General features: G+C 42.5%; 1 protein-coding gene across 3 annotated transcripts in view; it reads right to left on the reverse strand.

Moving 5' to 3' along the window:
* Positions 1–17,523, reverse strand: part of ASTN1 (astrotactin 1) — a 320,502-nt gene that overhangs the window by 178,124 nt on the left and 124,855 nt on the right. The window lies entirely within an intron of this gene.

The raw sequence follows: 17,523 nt of genomic DNA on the forward strand, positions 1-17,523 counted from the left end.
TGTCTCCATCTGAGTAACTGGCCCAGCAGGAAAAACCATTGACAAATCTGAATTGAAATTTACATCCATCAGGAACTTACCACCAAGTGTGGGGAGGAATCTCATTATTTGAACATGACTTTTTGGGTCACAGATTTCCCTTAACCACACAGTCCTGGGTGATGTTCCCTCTTCTTACTAAAGCTCAGGGGAAGGGACTGAGACCCAAGTCCTGGAGTCAGGCTGGTGGAAGAGTTACCTTCTGGTGCTCAAAGGCCGACACCTCGAAGGTCATTCCTTACAAATCAGGACACCACTCTGCTGCCTGTCAGAGGTGAGGATGCAGGACTCAGTGAGACTGAACACATGGCCTTGACATCACCGGGGCAGCATTTAGAGGGACAGCCTTCAAGCTTGGTGCTGCACGGCACTTGGTGGGCATAAATCTTCCAGTGCACAATCTCTATTCACTCGCTTTATTTTGGCCAATATCTTTCCAAACCCATTTAATTAGGCTAGCATGTGCCAAATGGTTCTTCTCTCAATCTTGGGCTTCAATCATACCGCCCTATCAAATAAGCTAGAGATAAAAATCCTCTACTAATTCCCAGGGGGCCCACCTGCATAAGACTAGGTCAAGAGTATGCCCCCAAATACATTAAAGGGGCTTTTCCAGTCTCATAATAATTATGCCTTGGATTTATAAAATTCCTTTCCCTGAAAATCTTCCTATTTATCCTCCCTCTTTCACCATCACTGTAAGCAAAGGAATACACACACGCACACACACACACACTCCCACTTTCAAGCAGGCAGCACAGAGGAGCAGAGACATGAGGCAATAGAGTCAGCTGCCAAGTGACAGGCTATATCATGTGACTTGTTGGGGACAGATATATGCTGACCTCCTGGTTTTCAATTCTTTCTTTTTTTTTTTTTTGCAGAACCCTTTCTCCTGGTGCAAGCTCTTATGCAAGTAATGCAAGTACAGAGAAAGAGTAAACATGCTCAGGTTCCATTGTGGGTAGGAGTCCAAAGCCAAGTATTCTAGTTCCTTGCTAACTGCCACCTCCACTCCCATCTATCCTGGCAGCCCTGCAGACACACACGCAGAGCTCCTGGGACCCCACAGAATACTGCCTAGAAGACACAGCGCCTCCACAGTGCTGTGCCACCCATTGACAGTGACTGTGTCCAACCCAACAGTTTTTTGTTTTTGTTTTTTTTTAACAGAACCTGTATCTCAGAGTCAGAGCTAACTTTTCCTTCACCCCAAATTGAAATTGCAACAGTAGGTAATTAAGCCACACGGAAGGAATAACTTCCCAACTGAGAGAAGTTGTCAGACATTGAATTAGGCTAGTGAAAACGAGAGGTAATTTTATTCCCTAAAGAGCTGTAAGAGTAGTGTAAGCATCAATCTCTAAGGAATGGCTAAAACACCATGTTTTTTGCTCACGTAGGTTTTTTTAGGAGCTCCTTCCACTGTTCCTCTCTAATTCTCCTTTCAGATGGTCACAACAGTGTTATGATGAGGTCTGGGGCATAGGCTCATTCCCTATATTATGCAGTAATAAAACAAGATTAGCTGTCCATTATCATGCTTTTACCATGTACCAGATACTTGTTCAAAAGGTTCCTCACTTTCAACTCAATTTCCCATTTTACATTTGAAAAAGATGAGGCACAGAGGTTAAATAACTTGCCCAATGTCACACAGCAAATGAGCAGTGGGACTGGAACAAGACCACAACTCTTATTTCAGAGCCTATATTCTTAAGCACTAGCCTGCAGTCACCCAGAATGAGCATGGCTCACTGGAGAGACATCTACGCCCCGGCATCTATCTTACAGATCATAAGAGGACAGAGTAGGAGAGTGCGGATCAATACATCCAGACCTATTGTCAGTTCTGGAAGAAAAAGAGTATTCAAATACTCAAAGTTCAAATATTCGAAGTGCACATCTAGCTGACAGCGGCTCAAAGGAGGAGCTATCATAAACAAAGGACCTTTAGTAAGCACCTACTAAGCATCCAAATCCAAGATTAGTTGGTAGTAAAAAGACAACACTCACATTTTAAGTTATCTGTGTTAAAATAGGACTATTTATATCACTACATGCCTGAAAGATACCATTAGGCCCTCAACTGGGCTGAATTTAGATGAGAAATGTGTACTTTCTTTCAATTTAGGGACCCACTGCATATCCATCTCTAGGTTCAGCCCCTTCCTTTTCTGATGAAAAAACCAAAGCTCAGAGAAACTACAGAACTAGACAGTGCAGAACTGGCTCTAGTCCCAGATCTTCCTTCACTGCTCTTCTCACAGGCCATTTTGGTAAGTTCATCCAAAATTCTCTTTACCATGTGTGGAGCCTAGACACTAAATTAAGAATATTTTATGTTCATTTTTCTTAAAAACATAACTTATAGGGAGCTAGAACAGAAGCTTTTGTTTTGCTAAGCCAGTATATTTAGCTTCTCTAATTTTGCTTTAGTGAAAAAACGCATCCTCTGCTTAGAGTCAGTGACTCTCGATGACCTCAGCTTTCTAATAATCAGTTACCAGGAATAAGCTTCAGTCAATAGGTAAAACTCAGCACAAGCATTTGAAAAAGGATTCTCAGGTACTCAAGCTGTGGTAGGGGTTCTCTGCTTCTGTAACCCAAATTGGTGACAGATGTCAAAATGCTTTGCAATGGCTTACTAATTGTGGACTATTTTATAAATAATAATATACCTTAAAGTGATATGACATTAATATGTGATATTATTTAATAATATTTTGTAATAATTATTTGTAAGATCACTACACATAAATTCCTCTGAAATGCTCCACCTGCTTGAGCAGGTAGTAAGTAGTAAGAAAATATAGGCCCACCACTGTACTAGGAAAAGGCAGGGGTCTACCACTTTGGTAACTGTCTTTCTACAGTGAGGACTTGGCTCACATTCAGTTACTGTTACATTTTTCAATAAACCATAGGTCTTGGACAATTCCTTCCTTCCTTCCTTCCTTCCTTCCTTCCTTCCTTCCTTCCTTCCTCCCTCCCTCCCTCGTCTCTGTCTTTCTTTCTCTTTCTTTCTTTCTTTCTTTCTTTCTTTCTTTCTTTCTTTCTTTCTTTCTTTCTTTCTTTCTTTCTTTTCTTTCTTTCTTTCTCTCTTTCTCTCTTTCTCTCTTTCTCTCCCTCTCTCCCTCTCTCTCTCTTTCTCTCTTTCTTCTTTCACAGGGCCTCACTCTGCCACCCAGGTTGGAGTGCAGAGGTGTGAACTTGGCGCACTGCAACCTCTGTCTCCTGTGTTCAAGTGATGCTCTCATCTCAACCTCCCAAGCAGCTGGGATTACAGGCAACACCACCACACCTGGCTAATTTTTGTATTTTTAGTAGAGACAGGGTTTGACCATGTTGATGAGGCTGGTCTCTAACTCCTGACCTCAAATAATCCACTTGCCTCGGCCTCCCAAAGTGGTGGGATTACAGGTATGAGCCACTGAGCCCAGCCAAGTTCATTATTTTTAACCTTACTACTTTCGTAGAGAATTTTAAGCAGTTTCAGTAAATGTCATGGATACTCCAGGATTTTTCTTTCAAAGAGTCTAGTGAAATGAAGAGGGGGCAGATGGAATGGAAAGAAACCCTAGGCCAAAGACTGTGGCTGGAAGCATCCCAATAGCCAAGTCGAAAAGAGAAAGGCAAGATGCATACATCTTACACAGCTTATTGGGGGCACCAATTGTCCTCTGGATACTCAGCTCCCAAAAGACTTCTACTTAACGTCTGCTCATGAGCACGCTGACAAACAGAATGGGCAGTTATCACACAAGGCTTTACAGAGAGTGTACAGGGGTTCTTCACATGCACATGTCTTGCTTTGAGTTTCTTTTTTACCCTAGATGTGTTCAGAAAGTATTCTTCATTTATTTGTGTTAGCTCCAATTTTTATGGCCATTGGAAAAACAAAGACAAAACATTACAGTATATCTGGATTCAGGCAACAAGTTACAAGTTGTAAACTCTGAACATTAAAAAAGAAACACTGACTGTAAGCACTGGCTGCAAAACATGGAATTGTTTTGCTCGTTATTCATCTTTGCATGAGTTTTCTGATTATTCTATTGATTTTTTTCTCAAAACTGTTTAACATTTGGTAACTAGAAGCATGTTTGTGGTATATGAGAAACCCATATCTATTAACGAGTTCCTTGAAAAAAAATGTGGCATTTTAAAATACATTTTTCTTTTAAAAAATCAATAAATCATTTCTACTGGCTGTAATAGATACCACACAAATGAAATCAGCTTTTATTTTATTATGAAATTGACATTTTCAGCACTTACTTAAGAGAGTAGTATGAGGTTTGTCAGATAATTTGTAGATTTTAGAATTTTTATGTACCAATGTGTTACATAACATTGATGGTAATTGCCGAAGGATGGAAAATTCTAAGCAGATCTCTCCTTTATGCTTATCCCAGTCCTCTGGACCAATGACAAGACTGTCTCATTATCTGACCCGTATATTCATCCTGGGTCATGGGTCATACTTTCCTCCTTCAGCTAACTCCTATTCATTCTTCAAAGTCAATTCAGTGACACGACTTCAGCGCCTAACCATTCTCTAGTCTCACTGCACTTTCCATAGAACCCTCCACATAATTCTAACCACAAGTACATTTACCTTTGATTTTCTTGTCTATCTCATTTGCTAGACTACAGAGGGCAGGGGCTATGGGGCAGAGGCCATGTCTAATCTATCTCTTTTATAGCTCCAGGGTAAAGCACAGTGCCTGGCATAAAGCGGATGGTCAATAATTGTGGGACAGAGGAAGGAAGGGAGAGGGGAAAGAAGAAATAAAAAGGAAGGAAGGAAAGAAGGAAGGGAAGAAGGGAAGGAAAGAGAGAGGAAGAGAAGGAAGAAAAAAGAAAGGAAAAAAAGGAAGAAGCATCATCAACTTTCAATATATTTCAATATGGTCATCTTCTCTGTGCCTACAAGCTAATCTTGTATAAGTTAGCTGGTTGGGTGACTCATTTATTCAATTTATTACTAAATCATTCAACCAGCACTTACTTATGCCTACTTTAGCAAGGCATTTTTTCAGTGGTCACTGTTATGAAGACAGTGCAGTGAGTAACACAGGTATAATTCCTGATCTCATGGAGTTTATATTTTAGTTATAGGAATTAATCTACATAATTTGATTTTTAAAGATAAATGCAGGCATAAAAGGAAGACAAAAACAGATCACAGGCACTGGCCAGTCATTACTTCTCTTCTTCAAACCAAAGACACTGTGGTAGATGAAGATATCTTGGACTAGAGGTAATACTCTGGTAACAACCCCATGGACCAGTGGAATCCTTCTCAAATCAGTGTCACATAATCAATAAATCCTAAAATAAAAGAATCTGGATCTATTAAATGTCACAAAGTTTAGAGAGTCACCTGGGCTTTCTGAACCCTTGGCAGAGAAATGGAAAAGCTGAGATTATGCTTCCAGCTACCATCTGTCAAGAGACTACAGCCAATCAATCAGCTCACATTTCAAAGCTTACTTTTACCTTAGGAGTAAGCAGAAGAGTGAATTTGAGACAGAATTAATTATTCCTCAAGGCAATGGACATACTGAATTCAAATTATATTCCTAGAGGAATTAAACAGTGGTTACAAAATAGGAATCATATACAAGAGTTTGGTAGCTCATGTCTCCTGTTTTGTCTTAATACCAATGCCCCAAGGTCAGAGGTAAACACCCTCTCTCGGATACAGCAAGAATCACTCATATTTTTTTCTGGATATCACTCATATCTTTTATAAGAGGCAGAACAAGAACAGAAAAACTGTGCAAACCCACATGGAAAATCTGGGCATATCCTAATCTAGAACCAAAACGTTTCAGGAATAAGGAATGGATAAAGCAGATGGATAACTTCTTAAGATCCCTTCTGATCCTGTGATACTATGGAGCCTACCAGAAAACTAGACTTAAATTACTAGCAACATGAAGAACCCCAGTAAAATAATAGGGCTAAGCAGCTGTGTAATTGTGTGCGAATTGCAGACCGCTTTGAACCTAACCCAAGCCTTCATCGATAAAAATTCAGTGATTGAAAGAAATGCATGACTCTTCCAATCTGAAAATTTTCTGATTGTAACACTGATCCCTGTCAGACAGGAAATGGCTCTGCATTGGTAAACTAAGGGTAGACAAAATGCCTGTGCATTCCTCCTGCCCAGCAAAGTCACAAACCACAGACCAAGGAGATGATGGAGCTGACCCACCAGAAGCAGGTCATCAACCCCATGTAGCCAATGATCTCCTCACAAGCAGATCCCCTCTTCCCCAATTGCATACAAAGGCCTCTGAAATGAGTGGATATCATGAAAACTGTGATAACACATTCTTGACCATGAAGATCCCTTTCCTGCCAGAAGGAGTCACCCAAACTAGAAGAGAAAATGTCCTTGCTTCTCTGGCAGATTTTCTTTTCTATGCTGGTTGGTGAATAGAAATCCATTATCCCCTGCCCATATCCTTTGCAGATGAAAGACAAGTGAAAACACTTTAAGCATATTAAGTAGCAAGTTCGATTTATAAATTATTAGGAACATTACCTCCCCTTGGGAGTTTTCTGAAGTCTTTAATCGTGTGGAAAGGCTTTCCAGTTGCCACAGGCCACCATGTTAATTAAGAGGCCTCAATATGTCTTCTGGGGCTCCTGGTGTGAATTGCATGCCCCACTGGCAGAGCCCAGCCCGTGCTGCCTGGTTAACCTCTCACTGGGGTAGTTACTACTGCTGACTGCTGCCTCAAGATGCTTCAGCATCCCCTTCCCCCATGTCCCTAGGACCAAGTATCCAAAGCTTAGGGAAGAAATAGGATATTCCCCCAATTCTGTCTCATTAAAATGCCATTGGTGGGTAAATATAGGGATGAGGCAACCTTCCACAAACAAGAGGCAAAGGCTAAGACCAAGAGCCTTTCAAGGTTAAGCAGGTTGGTATTTGAGTCCTTCCAACCTAAAGAGGCTATGTTCCTCTCGGGAGGAAACTCAACTCTCTAGCTTTGTAATTACTTTTTAATTTAATTTTGTTTTATTTTGTTTTTCCTAGTTCTAAAAGTTTTAAGACCGTTAGGTTTGATCGTCTTTCTTCTTTAATCTGGAAAGTTTGTCTTCAATTCCTGTATGAGACTTTAGGAGTTTCGTCTAATGAGAGCCTGGAGCCCTACAGGGACAGTGGCTGGAGGCTAGTGTGCTGGAGTCAGCCCGGGCTATTTCAAGTTGTACTCTTTCAGATTCTGTTTATAGAACTGCTTTTTTCCATTCTCGAGATTTTTTTTTTCTTGCCTCAGACCCTTGACTCTGTCATCCCAAAGAAAAGCAAAGGAGCGCATTTGTCCGTGAGCTGCTTAGAGCTCTCTCATCATTAGTAGATACAGTTACCTGTTGTTTGCCTTAACGAGAGTGCTAAGGCCAAGCAGGGCTAGGTGAAGCAGGATGACAGAGAAACAGCTCGTCATGGGCTGGGTTTTCAGCCCATAGATCCATAATTCCAAAGACTGACCTACACCTCTGCAGTGTAGGAGACCAGTAAGGAATCAGGCTGCCTGGGCAGACCTGAGGTCCTTCATCCCTCTGGATGCAGATGTAATAATTTTCTAAGAGATGACGCTGCCTAGTCAGACATCATGGATGGCACCCCAATTAGTATCATGTGTTAAGAGGCTGGCCCCACATATAACCCATGTGTGTGGATATTAGTGTGCATACACACGCACTAATGTGTGTATTATGCACAACAGACAGGCTGGAAGATAAAAGGGTCCACATGGAAGTAGAAGCACTCCAGGTCGCTGTCTCAGCAACTCATGGGCAGAGCTGCATGAGACAGGCTCCCTCCACGGGCTGTGGACACCAGCCCTTCAAAACTTCACAAGCCAAGCATGAAGCCAATAAATAAATATCACCAGCTGGATAATGCTCAATGCCTATTCTGGGCCACGTTCCTTTCCTCCTTTCTTCTTTGTTTTTTATGCAGTAGGTGATCTTGATGAAATAAAATAATAATAATAATATACTCCATTAGGACCAAACATTAAGGGAATTATTGAACGAGTAGGGGAAGAGGCAGCGGGCACAGTATATGCTAATGACCATTAGACTTGATCCCTATTTTTCTCAGATCATAAAGGAGTTATTAAATCCCTCTTTCTTCCGTTTCCTCAAAGTCAGGCAGGCCAGTTTAATGGGGGAAAAGAGGTTCTCAGAGAGCTGATAGTTCCATAGGCAGCGGCTGGGGCTGAGTACATGAAAATCAACAGCATTAAAAACTAGTCACTGCAGGAAGACCTCATGCAGGGCATGTGTAGGGATTCCAGTGACTTCAGAGGTAAACAGCCTATAACATAGTTGGGAATAGGAGGGGAAACAGGGCCAGGATGTCAAAATTTCTCTGAATTTGGTACATATTCATCAGTATCACTATCTGAACCAGGGAAGACCCTGAAGATCCGTTTCCTCTCCAGCTAACACTGAGATGGATCCTTAAAGGCTGCACTATTCAGAGATGCCTGTGAGTCAGGGTGTAGGTAGAAGGCCTTTCACATGGAGTGTGGCCTTGATCATATTCTTGTCTCATACAGAGAGGTACAACTTGATTTTCATGATTGCCGTGAGATCTGCTGTGCCAGGATCCAGTCAAGTATTCAAGGATCCTGCCCCTGTTCTCTTTTACAGTGGGATTTCCAGCAGCACAGTCCCTAGACTGGGAGAGGTAAAGATCACATAGCTGATGGCTAGTTTTGTGATGATCTCAAAGTCCACAAACCACTATAAAAGAATTAAGCATTTCTCAGCTTCCTATAGTTAATCCCATTATATGTGCTTAATTCTTCCTCCAAACTCCTGCCTCATTTTGTTAGTCTATTCACACACTGCCTTATTCCTAGAGTACTGGTACAATAAAGAAGTAATACTAATGACAACTACTATTTATTGTGTTTACCACATGCCAGACATAGCACCTAATGAATTATACTCATTATTTTATTTAGTCCTACCAATAAGTATAAGTAGTAAAAATTACAATTTCCATTTTTAGAAAGTAACTTACCCAAGTTTACATAGTAGTATGAGGCCAAACTAAGACTCAACCACTGACATTAATGATGCTGTTTTATGACCATGTCACATAGAAAGAAGCCCACCACTGTGGTCTGGGTTCTAATCACTCAACTTCCCATTTTCTTTAAATTAAACCCCAGACTTCCTTGCTTCTACAACTAACTCTTGAGGTTATGCAAGTGAGGATCCCTAAATGTCTACACTCAGTACTGTCTACACTGCCTGATGCCTGCAATCTTTTCCAGTTAAGCTTGATCATCGGATTGGCCAAATACAACATTTTAAACAATAATTTAACCAATATGGCCAAGGAGGATCACACTTGTCAGGTTGTCATTTTGACACAGGCAGCGAAAATTCTATGGAGATATCTGCCCTTGGGTAGATGTAAAGTGAAATCAACTATCTTCAGAGTCTGAGAGTACAGATGCTCAACCATTTCCTTGAGAACAGTCTGACACTAATGCACACAGACTCAGGTCTCTTTGTTCTCTGTAAGCCCCGTTCTGGGATGGGAGACATAAGAAGAACAATAAACACTTTCCACAGTATAACAACATACATATAAGACAGACTGGGAAGACCTGTCAGACTTAACTTTCAGGGAAACTAGGAACTTCATTACAGTCAGGTCACACACAAAAAACACTGTGCTAGCCGATAGATTTGGAGAAGACAGGAGAAAGCCCACAGGCCATGTTTTGCATTAGAACCCAAAAGATAACAACGGCCTTTCCCAGTGCAAGTCATTTAATGCCAGTCAAAAACAGAGGTTAACAAAACTTGTATATGTTGCTTTGTGCTCATAAACTTCCTCCAACTGGTAACTGATTTGATCCACCACAGAAAATTCTAATCACAGGCCCCAAATTCTAATCCAAACCCTGGGAGAAAAATGGGTATCCATGGTCATATCCCTTGTAATGTTCCAGCTGTGACTCAATCTTGGCATCCAAGTAAGATGCACATTAGAGCTCAAGAATTGTAGCAAAGGGAACAGAAGAGGAAATTAAGGGCTGAGAGGAGATGCTGACGTACGAACACGATTAGAGCATCATACGCCAATATCCCTTCCAAGCCCCTCACTCCTTGCCAGCAAGCTTTGTCTGGCATCAAACAGGGGAAGGAAGAGAAACCCTGGCAGTCAAAAAAGTCTTCTTTGGGGCACCACACTGAGTGCTGTGGCTCTTATTTCTCCCTCTTTAAAAAATTATTAAATTGAATTTTTTTTTCTCTGGAGCTAATCAAGCACAAAATCTGAAGAAGAGGCCTGGTTTGTGAAGGCAATCTCTGAATGAGGTACTGACATCCTCATTAGGACGGGCTTCGTTAAGCCACCAGCTCCAACATCAGCAGCATATTGTCTTCAGCTAATTACATTTTTTGCTGGCAAAGCTATTGTACAAGTCTTCAAATCCTTCCCATCATTAATTTTAAGAAATGAAACACGCACGCACACACATACACACACACACCCAATTGCCCTGTCCTACCTCCTCTCTCCCTGGCATCCTACCCACCCATAGCCCCAGGCTGTCAGCTTTGTTTTTCTATTTTTTCAGGCTTCCTCTCTTGTACTGGCATTTGTTGTTGTTGTTTGTTTCATTTTGTTTTTTGAGGTGGGGATGGGGGTTATGATGGAGTGGGGTGCAGGTAGAGAGTCTGTTGCTTAGGCCTGATTTCTTCACTAGCTGACCATGGTCGCCTCTGTTCCCAGCAGAACAGCCAAATGCTGGTTACTCCCACCAAGACCTCCCGCACAGGCCTGGTGCTCACCAGCCAAAGATGGGCAGGAGCAAAGGGAAGCTGGAAATTGAGCCCCAGCTCTTCCCCACCTGCCAGAGAAAGTGACAAAAGGCTCAACTCTGCTATTGTTTGTCAGGTTCTGATTTGCTGATGAGTGGCTCGATCATGCAGGGAATCCATAGGTCAGCCAGAGACATTTGTGTGATACTAACGCAGTCAGGGGTTCTTGCTTCCAAGACAACTGACGAGGCAGACATCATCCGCTGGGCCGACTGCCTAATTCTGTACCTGTTTTCCTGAACCCATGGGGTCATTCCCAGCCAACCTGCAACATCATTATAAATTAATTCAGATCATAGTGTTCACAGAGTTTCTTCTTTCTACATTTTAATAGTTGTGATTTATTTTTTCTATTCTTAACATTCAGTTCTGTTGTAAGGGAGAGAGAGACAGAAAGAGAGAAAAACGGGAGGGAGAGGAAAAGGGAGAAAGAGCAGGTATGGGGTAATAGGTCTATATCTGCCTATCTCCGAACCTTTGCTTTCTCGTTTCCCAAATGTCCTTCTTTGTATCTCCCCTACCCATGCCTTTTCTGTGCTTTCAAGTTGCAGCATACATCCGTCTCCTTCCTGAAACCTACTTTGATTACTCTGATTCTCAGACATGTTGTTCTATTCCAATTCCTAATGCATATGTGGACATTTATCAATTAATCCTTAATCCCTAATTCTGTTGCTCCCTGTATCATGGCTCTGACTGGACTTGCAGGCAGAGACCAAGTTCTAAATTCCTTCCACAGCCCCAGCCTTAGCAGAATGTCCAGCACAGGGCTGACACTCAGTGAATGCTACATAGCTTGATTAACTCCAGGGAGGCACATTCAGCTGACTTGCTGAGGCTGACAAAACACAAACAGCATTATGTTCACACTGTTTGTCAGTTCAGACTGAAGACCTCCATCTGAAAATCTCTCTTCCTTCTTTTCTGCTGGTTCCTGGATCACTCTGAGGGGCACTCCCTTGGTCATGGAGTCCTCCCAGGAGAAAGTTATCTATAGTCAGGTGGTGGTTTCCTTACCCATGAGGATGCTCAAATGCAAGGTGCATGCTACAGATCCATCACCCAGAGGATACAGCTGTGTTTTTAGAGCGTGTGAAGACTTCTCTTTACCCAACCTCACTCTAGCTCCTATCTTTTGGTGCCTTTAGCCAGCATTTGTGAGACGGCTGAAGGCTCACTTATAGTGACAGATTGTTTTTCTAGTAAAATAAACTAACTTGCACGTTAATCTAACTGTTCCTGCTCTACTCCTTAGAAGTCTGCAGGCGTAGAGTATCAACACCAGAGAAGTCAAAACTTGTAATCACATTAAAAATGTCTATTTAGAATCTAATTATAGCTACATACATGTAGCTGCACTACATACTTTATAAAGTGAATGGTGCAAAAATAAAAGTCCCTTCTCTTAGAAACAAAAGTGTTAATTTTGCATTTATATTTCTGTTTCTGCAGAGTGACTACAGGTAGGATGGAGAAGTTCTTCTTAACTTCATTCTATAATTGGGGAAATTAAATTTGGCCTAACAGGAAAACCAAACACTGTCAGGACCAACACTTCTCCATAGTTTTTTCTGCCACCATACCATGAGAGATACAGGCTACAAACCGGGTAGACCCCATTGGCACACTGAAGGCTCAATGTTCCCCTGGCACCAGCTGTAACTCCAATTTTTTATCTCTCTCAGTCAGCAAAGTATAACACAATGTAAGTTGAGTGAGAATGACCTTATTGTAGGTCATTTGAAACTCTGACTCCACTCTAATGGAGAAAAGAAAACCAGTCACAATTTTCAGCACTTTACCTATTATTACTATCAAATGCACTTGGCACATCTTACAAATGATGCAGACAGACCAGCCATCGTGACACTGTAGTAGAAGTGTGAAAGCAGCCACTGAGAACAGGAAAACCAGGAGCTGTTGGTTTTGCCCGGAAGGCTGAGTCAGGGACTTCCTGGATATTCGGGCTCTGGGAGGAGCCCTCTTCACTGCAGAACACCATGTGGTCTCATCCCACCCCTTATACCATGCCTCGTGACACTCAAAACTAAAGTTCCCACTATGAAAACCTTTTGTAGTAATTTTGCTCAGTATCAACTTAAAAAATTATACGTATACATGCACACACACGCAGAGGAAGAGTGAGATGGCCTCATGATCTAGCCACTTCACATGTGAGTGACAGCCTTCCCCTAAGGTTTCTGTTCCATGAATATGTGAAGGGAGGAAGAGATGTGAGGGTTCAGTGGAGAAAAGGGAGCACAGGACCATAGAGGAGGCCTGAGAGAACATGTTGCTGAAGATCGTCCAGGAGAGAGGGGAAAATACACTGACTGATTTTCCAATCACTGACTGACTGTTCCAATCCCAACACTGACTGACTGTTCCAATCCCAACAGTGCCACTGACCAGCCATTCAGCCATCTAACCTCTTTGAGCCTCGGCTCTCCATATTACCAGACTTGCTTAGCCTTCCTTGCAAGGTTGTCTGTTCATTCCCAAAGTCCCTTTCAGCCTCTCAGCAAAAGGCCAGGCCCTTGGTTAGGACTGAGAGAAGCATAATCCCTCCCACCAAGGAGCTTACACTCAGGGGAGGTAGGCTTCTGCACAGGTAAGGATGATGCAGAAATATGCACCAGGGATTGCACAAAACTACTTCACCCAGCCCAGAGAGAAAAGGGGATCAGAAACACTTTCCTAGAGGGAGTCATGGGGCAAAACTGAATTTTAAAAAGAGTAGAAAGAGGTGACCTCACTCAGAGGACAGGAAAGACATTCTCAGCCAAAAGGCCAGCATAAGTGAAATCACAGAAGTATTAAATAGCAAGGGAGGTTCACGACATATGACTGATGGTCAGGATAGCTCACAGAGAGGAAGGCAAGGAGTGGAGGAGATGAGGGGCAGGCATGAAAGGTTTAACACCCTGGAAGTTAGCTTTCTGAGTGGAGGGACCTACTCAAGGTTTTCCACCAGGGAGGGGACATAGTTCAAGTTGCATTTTATTAGATTCAGCCTGATGGTGGTTGAAGGGAATTGTTTTAGGGAAACAAATCAGAAGACAAGAGGGAAGAGGGGGAAACCACTGTATTAGTCCAGTGAGAGGTGAGGGGGACCTGCACTTATAGTGGTAGTAGAGAGGGAAAGAAGAGAGGGAGTCTAGAGATGTTTACAAAATAAAATAAGCAGAGCATGGTGAAAAGGAGGGCACAAGAAGAGGATCCCATGGCCATGCTGGGCATAAGGACAATGAGTCTGCAGTTACAGAAAGTGGAAACTTGGGTAATAAGAATGAATGGGAAGACTGAGATCCACCTGTTCCTAAAAAATGAAAATGCACTACTTGTTCAGAAGATCTTCAAGCGAAGTAACTGTCATTTTCCTTTGGCGTGTTCTTTCTTTTCAACCCTAGTGACCTGGAATGATTAGCTAGGTAAGGCAGCATCTAACACAGATGCTGATGAAAATTTCTAGATGTAAAATACAGGCCTTTGAATGCACTTACAGTATCACACAGGAACAGCTACATGGCCCACTTCCCACTCTTAACTTTTTTCATTAGATGAGATCAGGTGAAAAGGAACATCAGAATCAAGCCTGATCAAAGAGGCGAAGGAACTCTCAAAGGGCGGCCGCCAGAGGCGCTCAGGATGTAGAAGAGGAAAGCAAGAAAGAGGAAAAGGTGCTGAATCTCCAGTACCTCAGAGGAGCCTCTCACTCCTAATGGCAACACGGGACTGACTTGTCCTTGTCTTCCCCTGATCCAGGGACTCTCCTGAGAACCAGCAAGGCCAGCCCAAAAGGGGAATCTGAGACATGCCCTGCAGGTCCCAGCATGGTTACTCAGCAAGGCAGAGTCCACCATCCTGCCAGAAAGTTTCCTTCTAAAGCAAATATTTTTCCCCCTAAGGCATAACTGTTATCCTGGGAATAGGGCACATGGGGCAACTAAAACAATACTTCCGTAAGAAAGAATTATATTATATAAAGGCTGGCTGGGCTGGACCTGCCAGGAATCACTCTGCCACCGGCTTTACCTGAGTCATTTTAGGGAGGAGAATAAATGTCTCCCTCCGGGAGTATTCAAAGGCCTCCAGAGGCAATTCTGGGAGATTTTCCCTTCCCAAATCCCCCAAAGCTGGAGGCTGAAGGCACTTCCTGTGGCCTGCTCCCTAATGTGGGGAAGCCACTCCATCCTAAATCAAACCAGGAGGCTCCTAGAACACTTCATGCTAGCAGAGGCTAACAGTATGTCTAGAGAGACTCGCTGGAGACACAGACACAGAGGAGCAGAGCAGGCTGAAGGCAATGGCTCTGAACCAACAATTCACAGATCAAAGGCGCCTGCAGAGAGCCCCCACTGGGCCATGTGAAGGGCTCAAAGTCACCAGGCTCCCTCCAAAGGACCAGTCAAAGATTCACAATGGGATGTGATAGCTCCCTCCCAGGATGGATCTTCTTCCATTCAACCCAACCTGTATACAAGCCTGCCAAGCCCAGCATATTGCCCATAGACCATCATCTCATACTCATAAATGGAAAAAAGTAAAGCAGAGTTGCTGCAGGGAATGGAAGAAAGTTTCTTCATGCATTTCTTTCTGTGTCAACCAGGGATTGCTAGTGTCCCATATGTTCTTCATTTTCACATTCCTAGAATGTGGGAGCTGAAGGCAACTTACAAATTCAGCTAGCCCGGGACCCCCAAGGCACAGGACATAGCCCATCTATGTGCTCCTGGTATGGGTGTGCCAATTGCTGTTAAAGGGGTGGGACATTTTTATGTTATCATTTATTTGTATAAAATACTATCTACCTAATCTGTGTTGAAATAATCCTGATTTTATTGACATATTTCTCTCAGATAAGGCCAAAATAAGTTTAAATTGAAAAAGCGAGTCAATTTAAATAAAAATATTCAGAAAATACTAACATAGGTTGCATAAAAATATGCCAATAAAACATGAATGCCAAAGTTTTGAGAATACTTATCTCATTCCAGCCTCTCCTGTGTAGGTGAGCAAACTGAGGCTCAGGAAGGTCAAGGAGCTTGCCTGAAGTTTCACACGTTTTTGAGAGAAAAAGGTCTATAATCAAAGCTTCCTGACTTCAAATCCAGTAGTCTTATCGCAACATTAGGCTGCTTGCCTCATCAGCAAGCTTTCGTCACAAGTGCGAAGAGGAAGATGTAATGCTGTCTGTGTGAGGACAGCTGGGTCCTAGGCCCACGTCACTGTGCTATGAAAGCTACAGCAGAGCCCTGACTGGGACCTGTTGGTGCTGCCTTATCTGAACCCAAGGTGGAGTCCAAGGAGGGTGGTCCTGCCATGGAAAGGCTGGGGGCCTCAGAGGCCGAGGCTGTTCACTCTGAGCCACAGAGCACTGAGGAAAGAGGGGCTGGGGATGGATATAGCCAGCTGAAATCCCAGGGATGATGACTAGGATATATACATTCCATGACACTTAGGAAATAAAAAGAGAATGAAAGATGGATGCTTTCACATCACTGTTGGGACACAAAGCTTTTCTGAGTTTCCTCTGTATGACAGCTTACCTCATGTAAGAATGTGTCTGAAAACCCACAAATGCCAAATTATGACATGTTCACTCTTACAAATCCCAAGGGCCTATATATCTAAGTCCCAAATCCTTCCCACTTCTTCCTCAGACAAGATACAGACATGGAGGAAATGAAGATTGAATCCTTTCATAAGGATCTGATGACTGATATCCCGTATGGATCTCCCATATAGCCCATAGAGCCCTGTCTTCTCTGTCTTCTTTATGGTATTAGGGTAGCAGAACTCACATCTCAGGCCACCTTAAGCAGTTATACAAATCCCAAATGTCAGAATTGGGAGCCAGAGCCCAGCAGGCCCCAGATACGATTCTGTGAAGCATCTACTACTGTCAGCCATAGTACAACATATTAATAAACTGACATCTGATTCATCCCAAGTGAGAAGGCTACTTGACTCATCCTTTGCTATTCATGGACATCAGCAGCAGTGATAGAGGTATCATCAGGAGAGAAATCATAAATAGCAAGGCAGCAGCAAGAGGCACCTGACTCTCCTAGATTTATTATAGAGAGAGAGACCCCTTTCAATTTTGGGGAAGGCTACTGACATCTGCCTGTCACATGGGTAAGCCATTTAACAAACTTTAGCAGATACTTAAATGTGTCACAGCTAATTTATAAGGCAAGGCTAAAAATGCTTTGTTCACCCTAAACTTTAGCAGCAAGACCAAGAGCCACCACTAACTCTTAAAGATATGTAACAGTTCTTACACAAACCAACTTTATTATGACATCCATGTCTGGAAGCATAATTCCACTTCTATTCTTACGTATTTATATGAGGTATTTTGCTATAAGGGGGTATTTTAGCATATCCAAGCATGTCACACATGTCTACTGTGCACTCAAAGTTGAAACCAAGCAGGAGCCATCAGACTCACAGGGAAGAAAAACTAGAATATTTGCTAATAAGTATCCTGTTTATACTTTTCTTGTCAAGTCTAAGCATAGTTTTGTTTTCATTAACATCTGTCTTTGCTAAACTCATCAGTGTCTCTCAGGAGAAGCTAATGTGCTTGCATTTCACCTGAAT

This window comes from Piliocolobus tephrosceles, chromosome 1, assembly GCF_002776525.5.
Source record: "Piliocolobus tephrosceles isolate RC106 chromosome 1, ASM277652v3, whole genome shotgun sequence".
NCBI classification, from domain to species: domain Eukaryota; kingdom Metazoa; phylum Chordata; class Mammalia; order Primates; family Cercopithecidae; genus Piliocolobus; species Piliocolobus tephrosceles.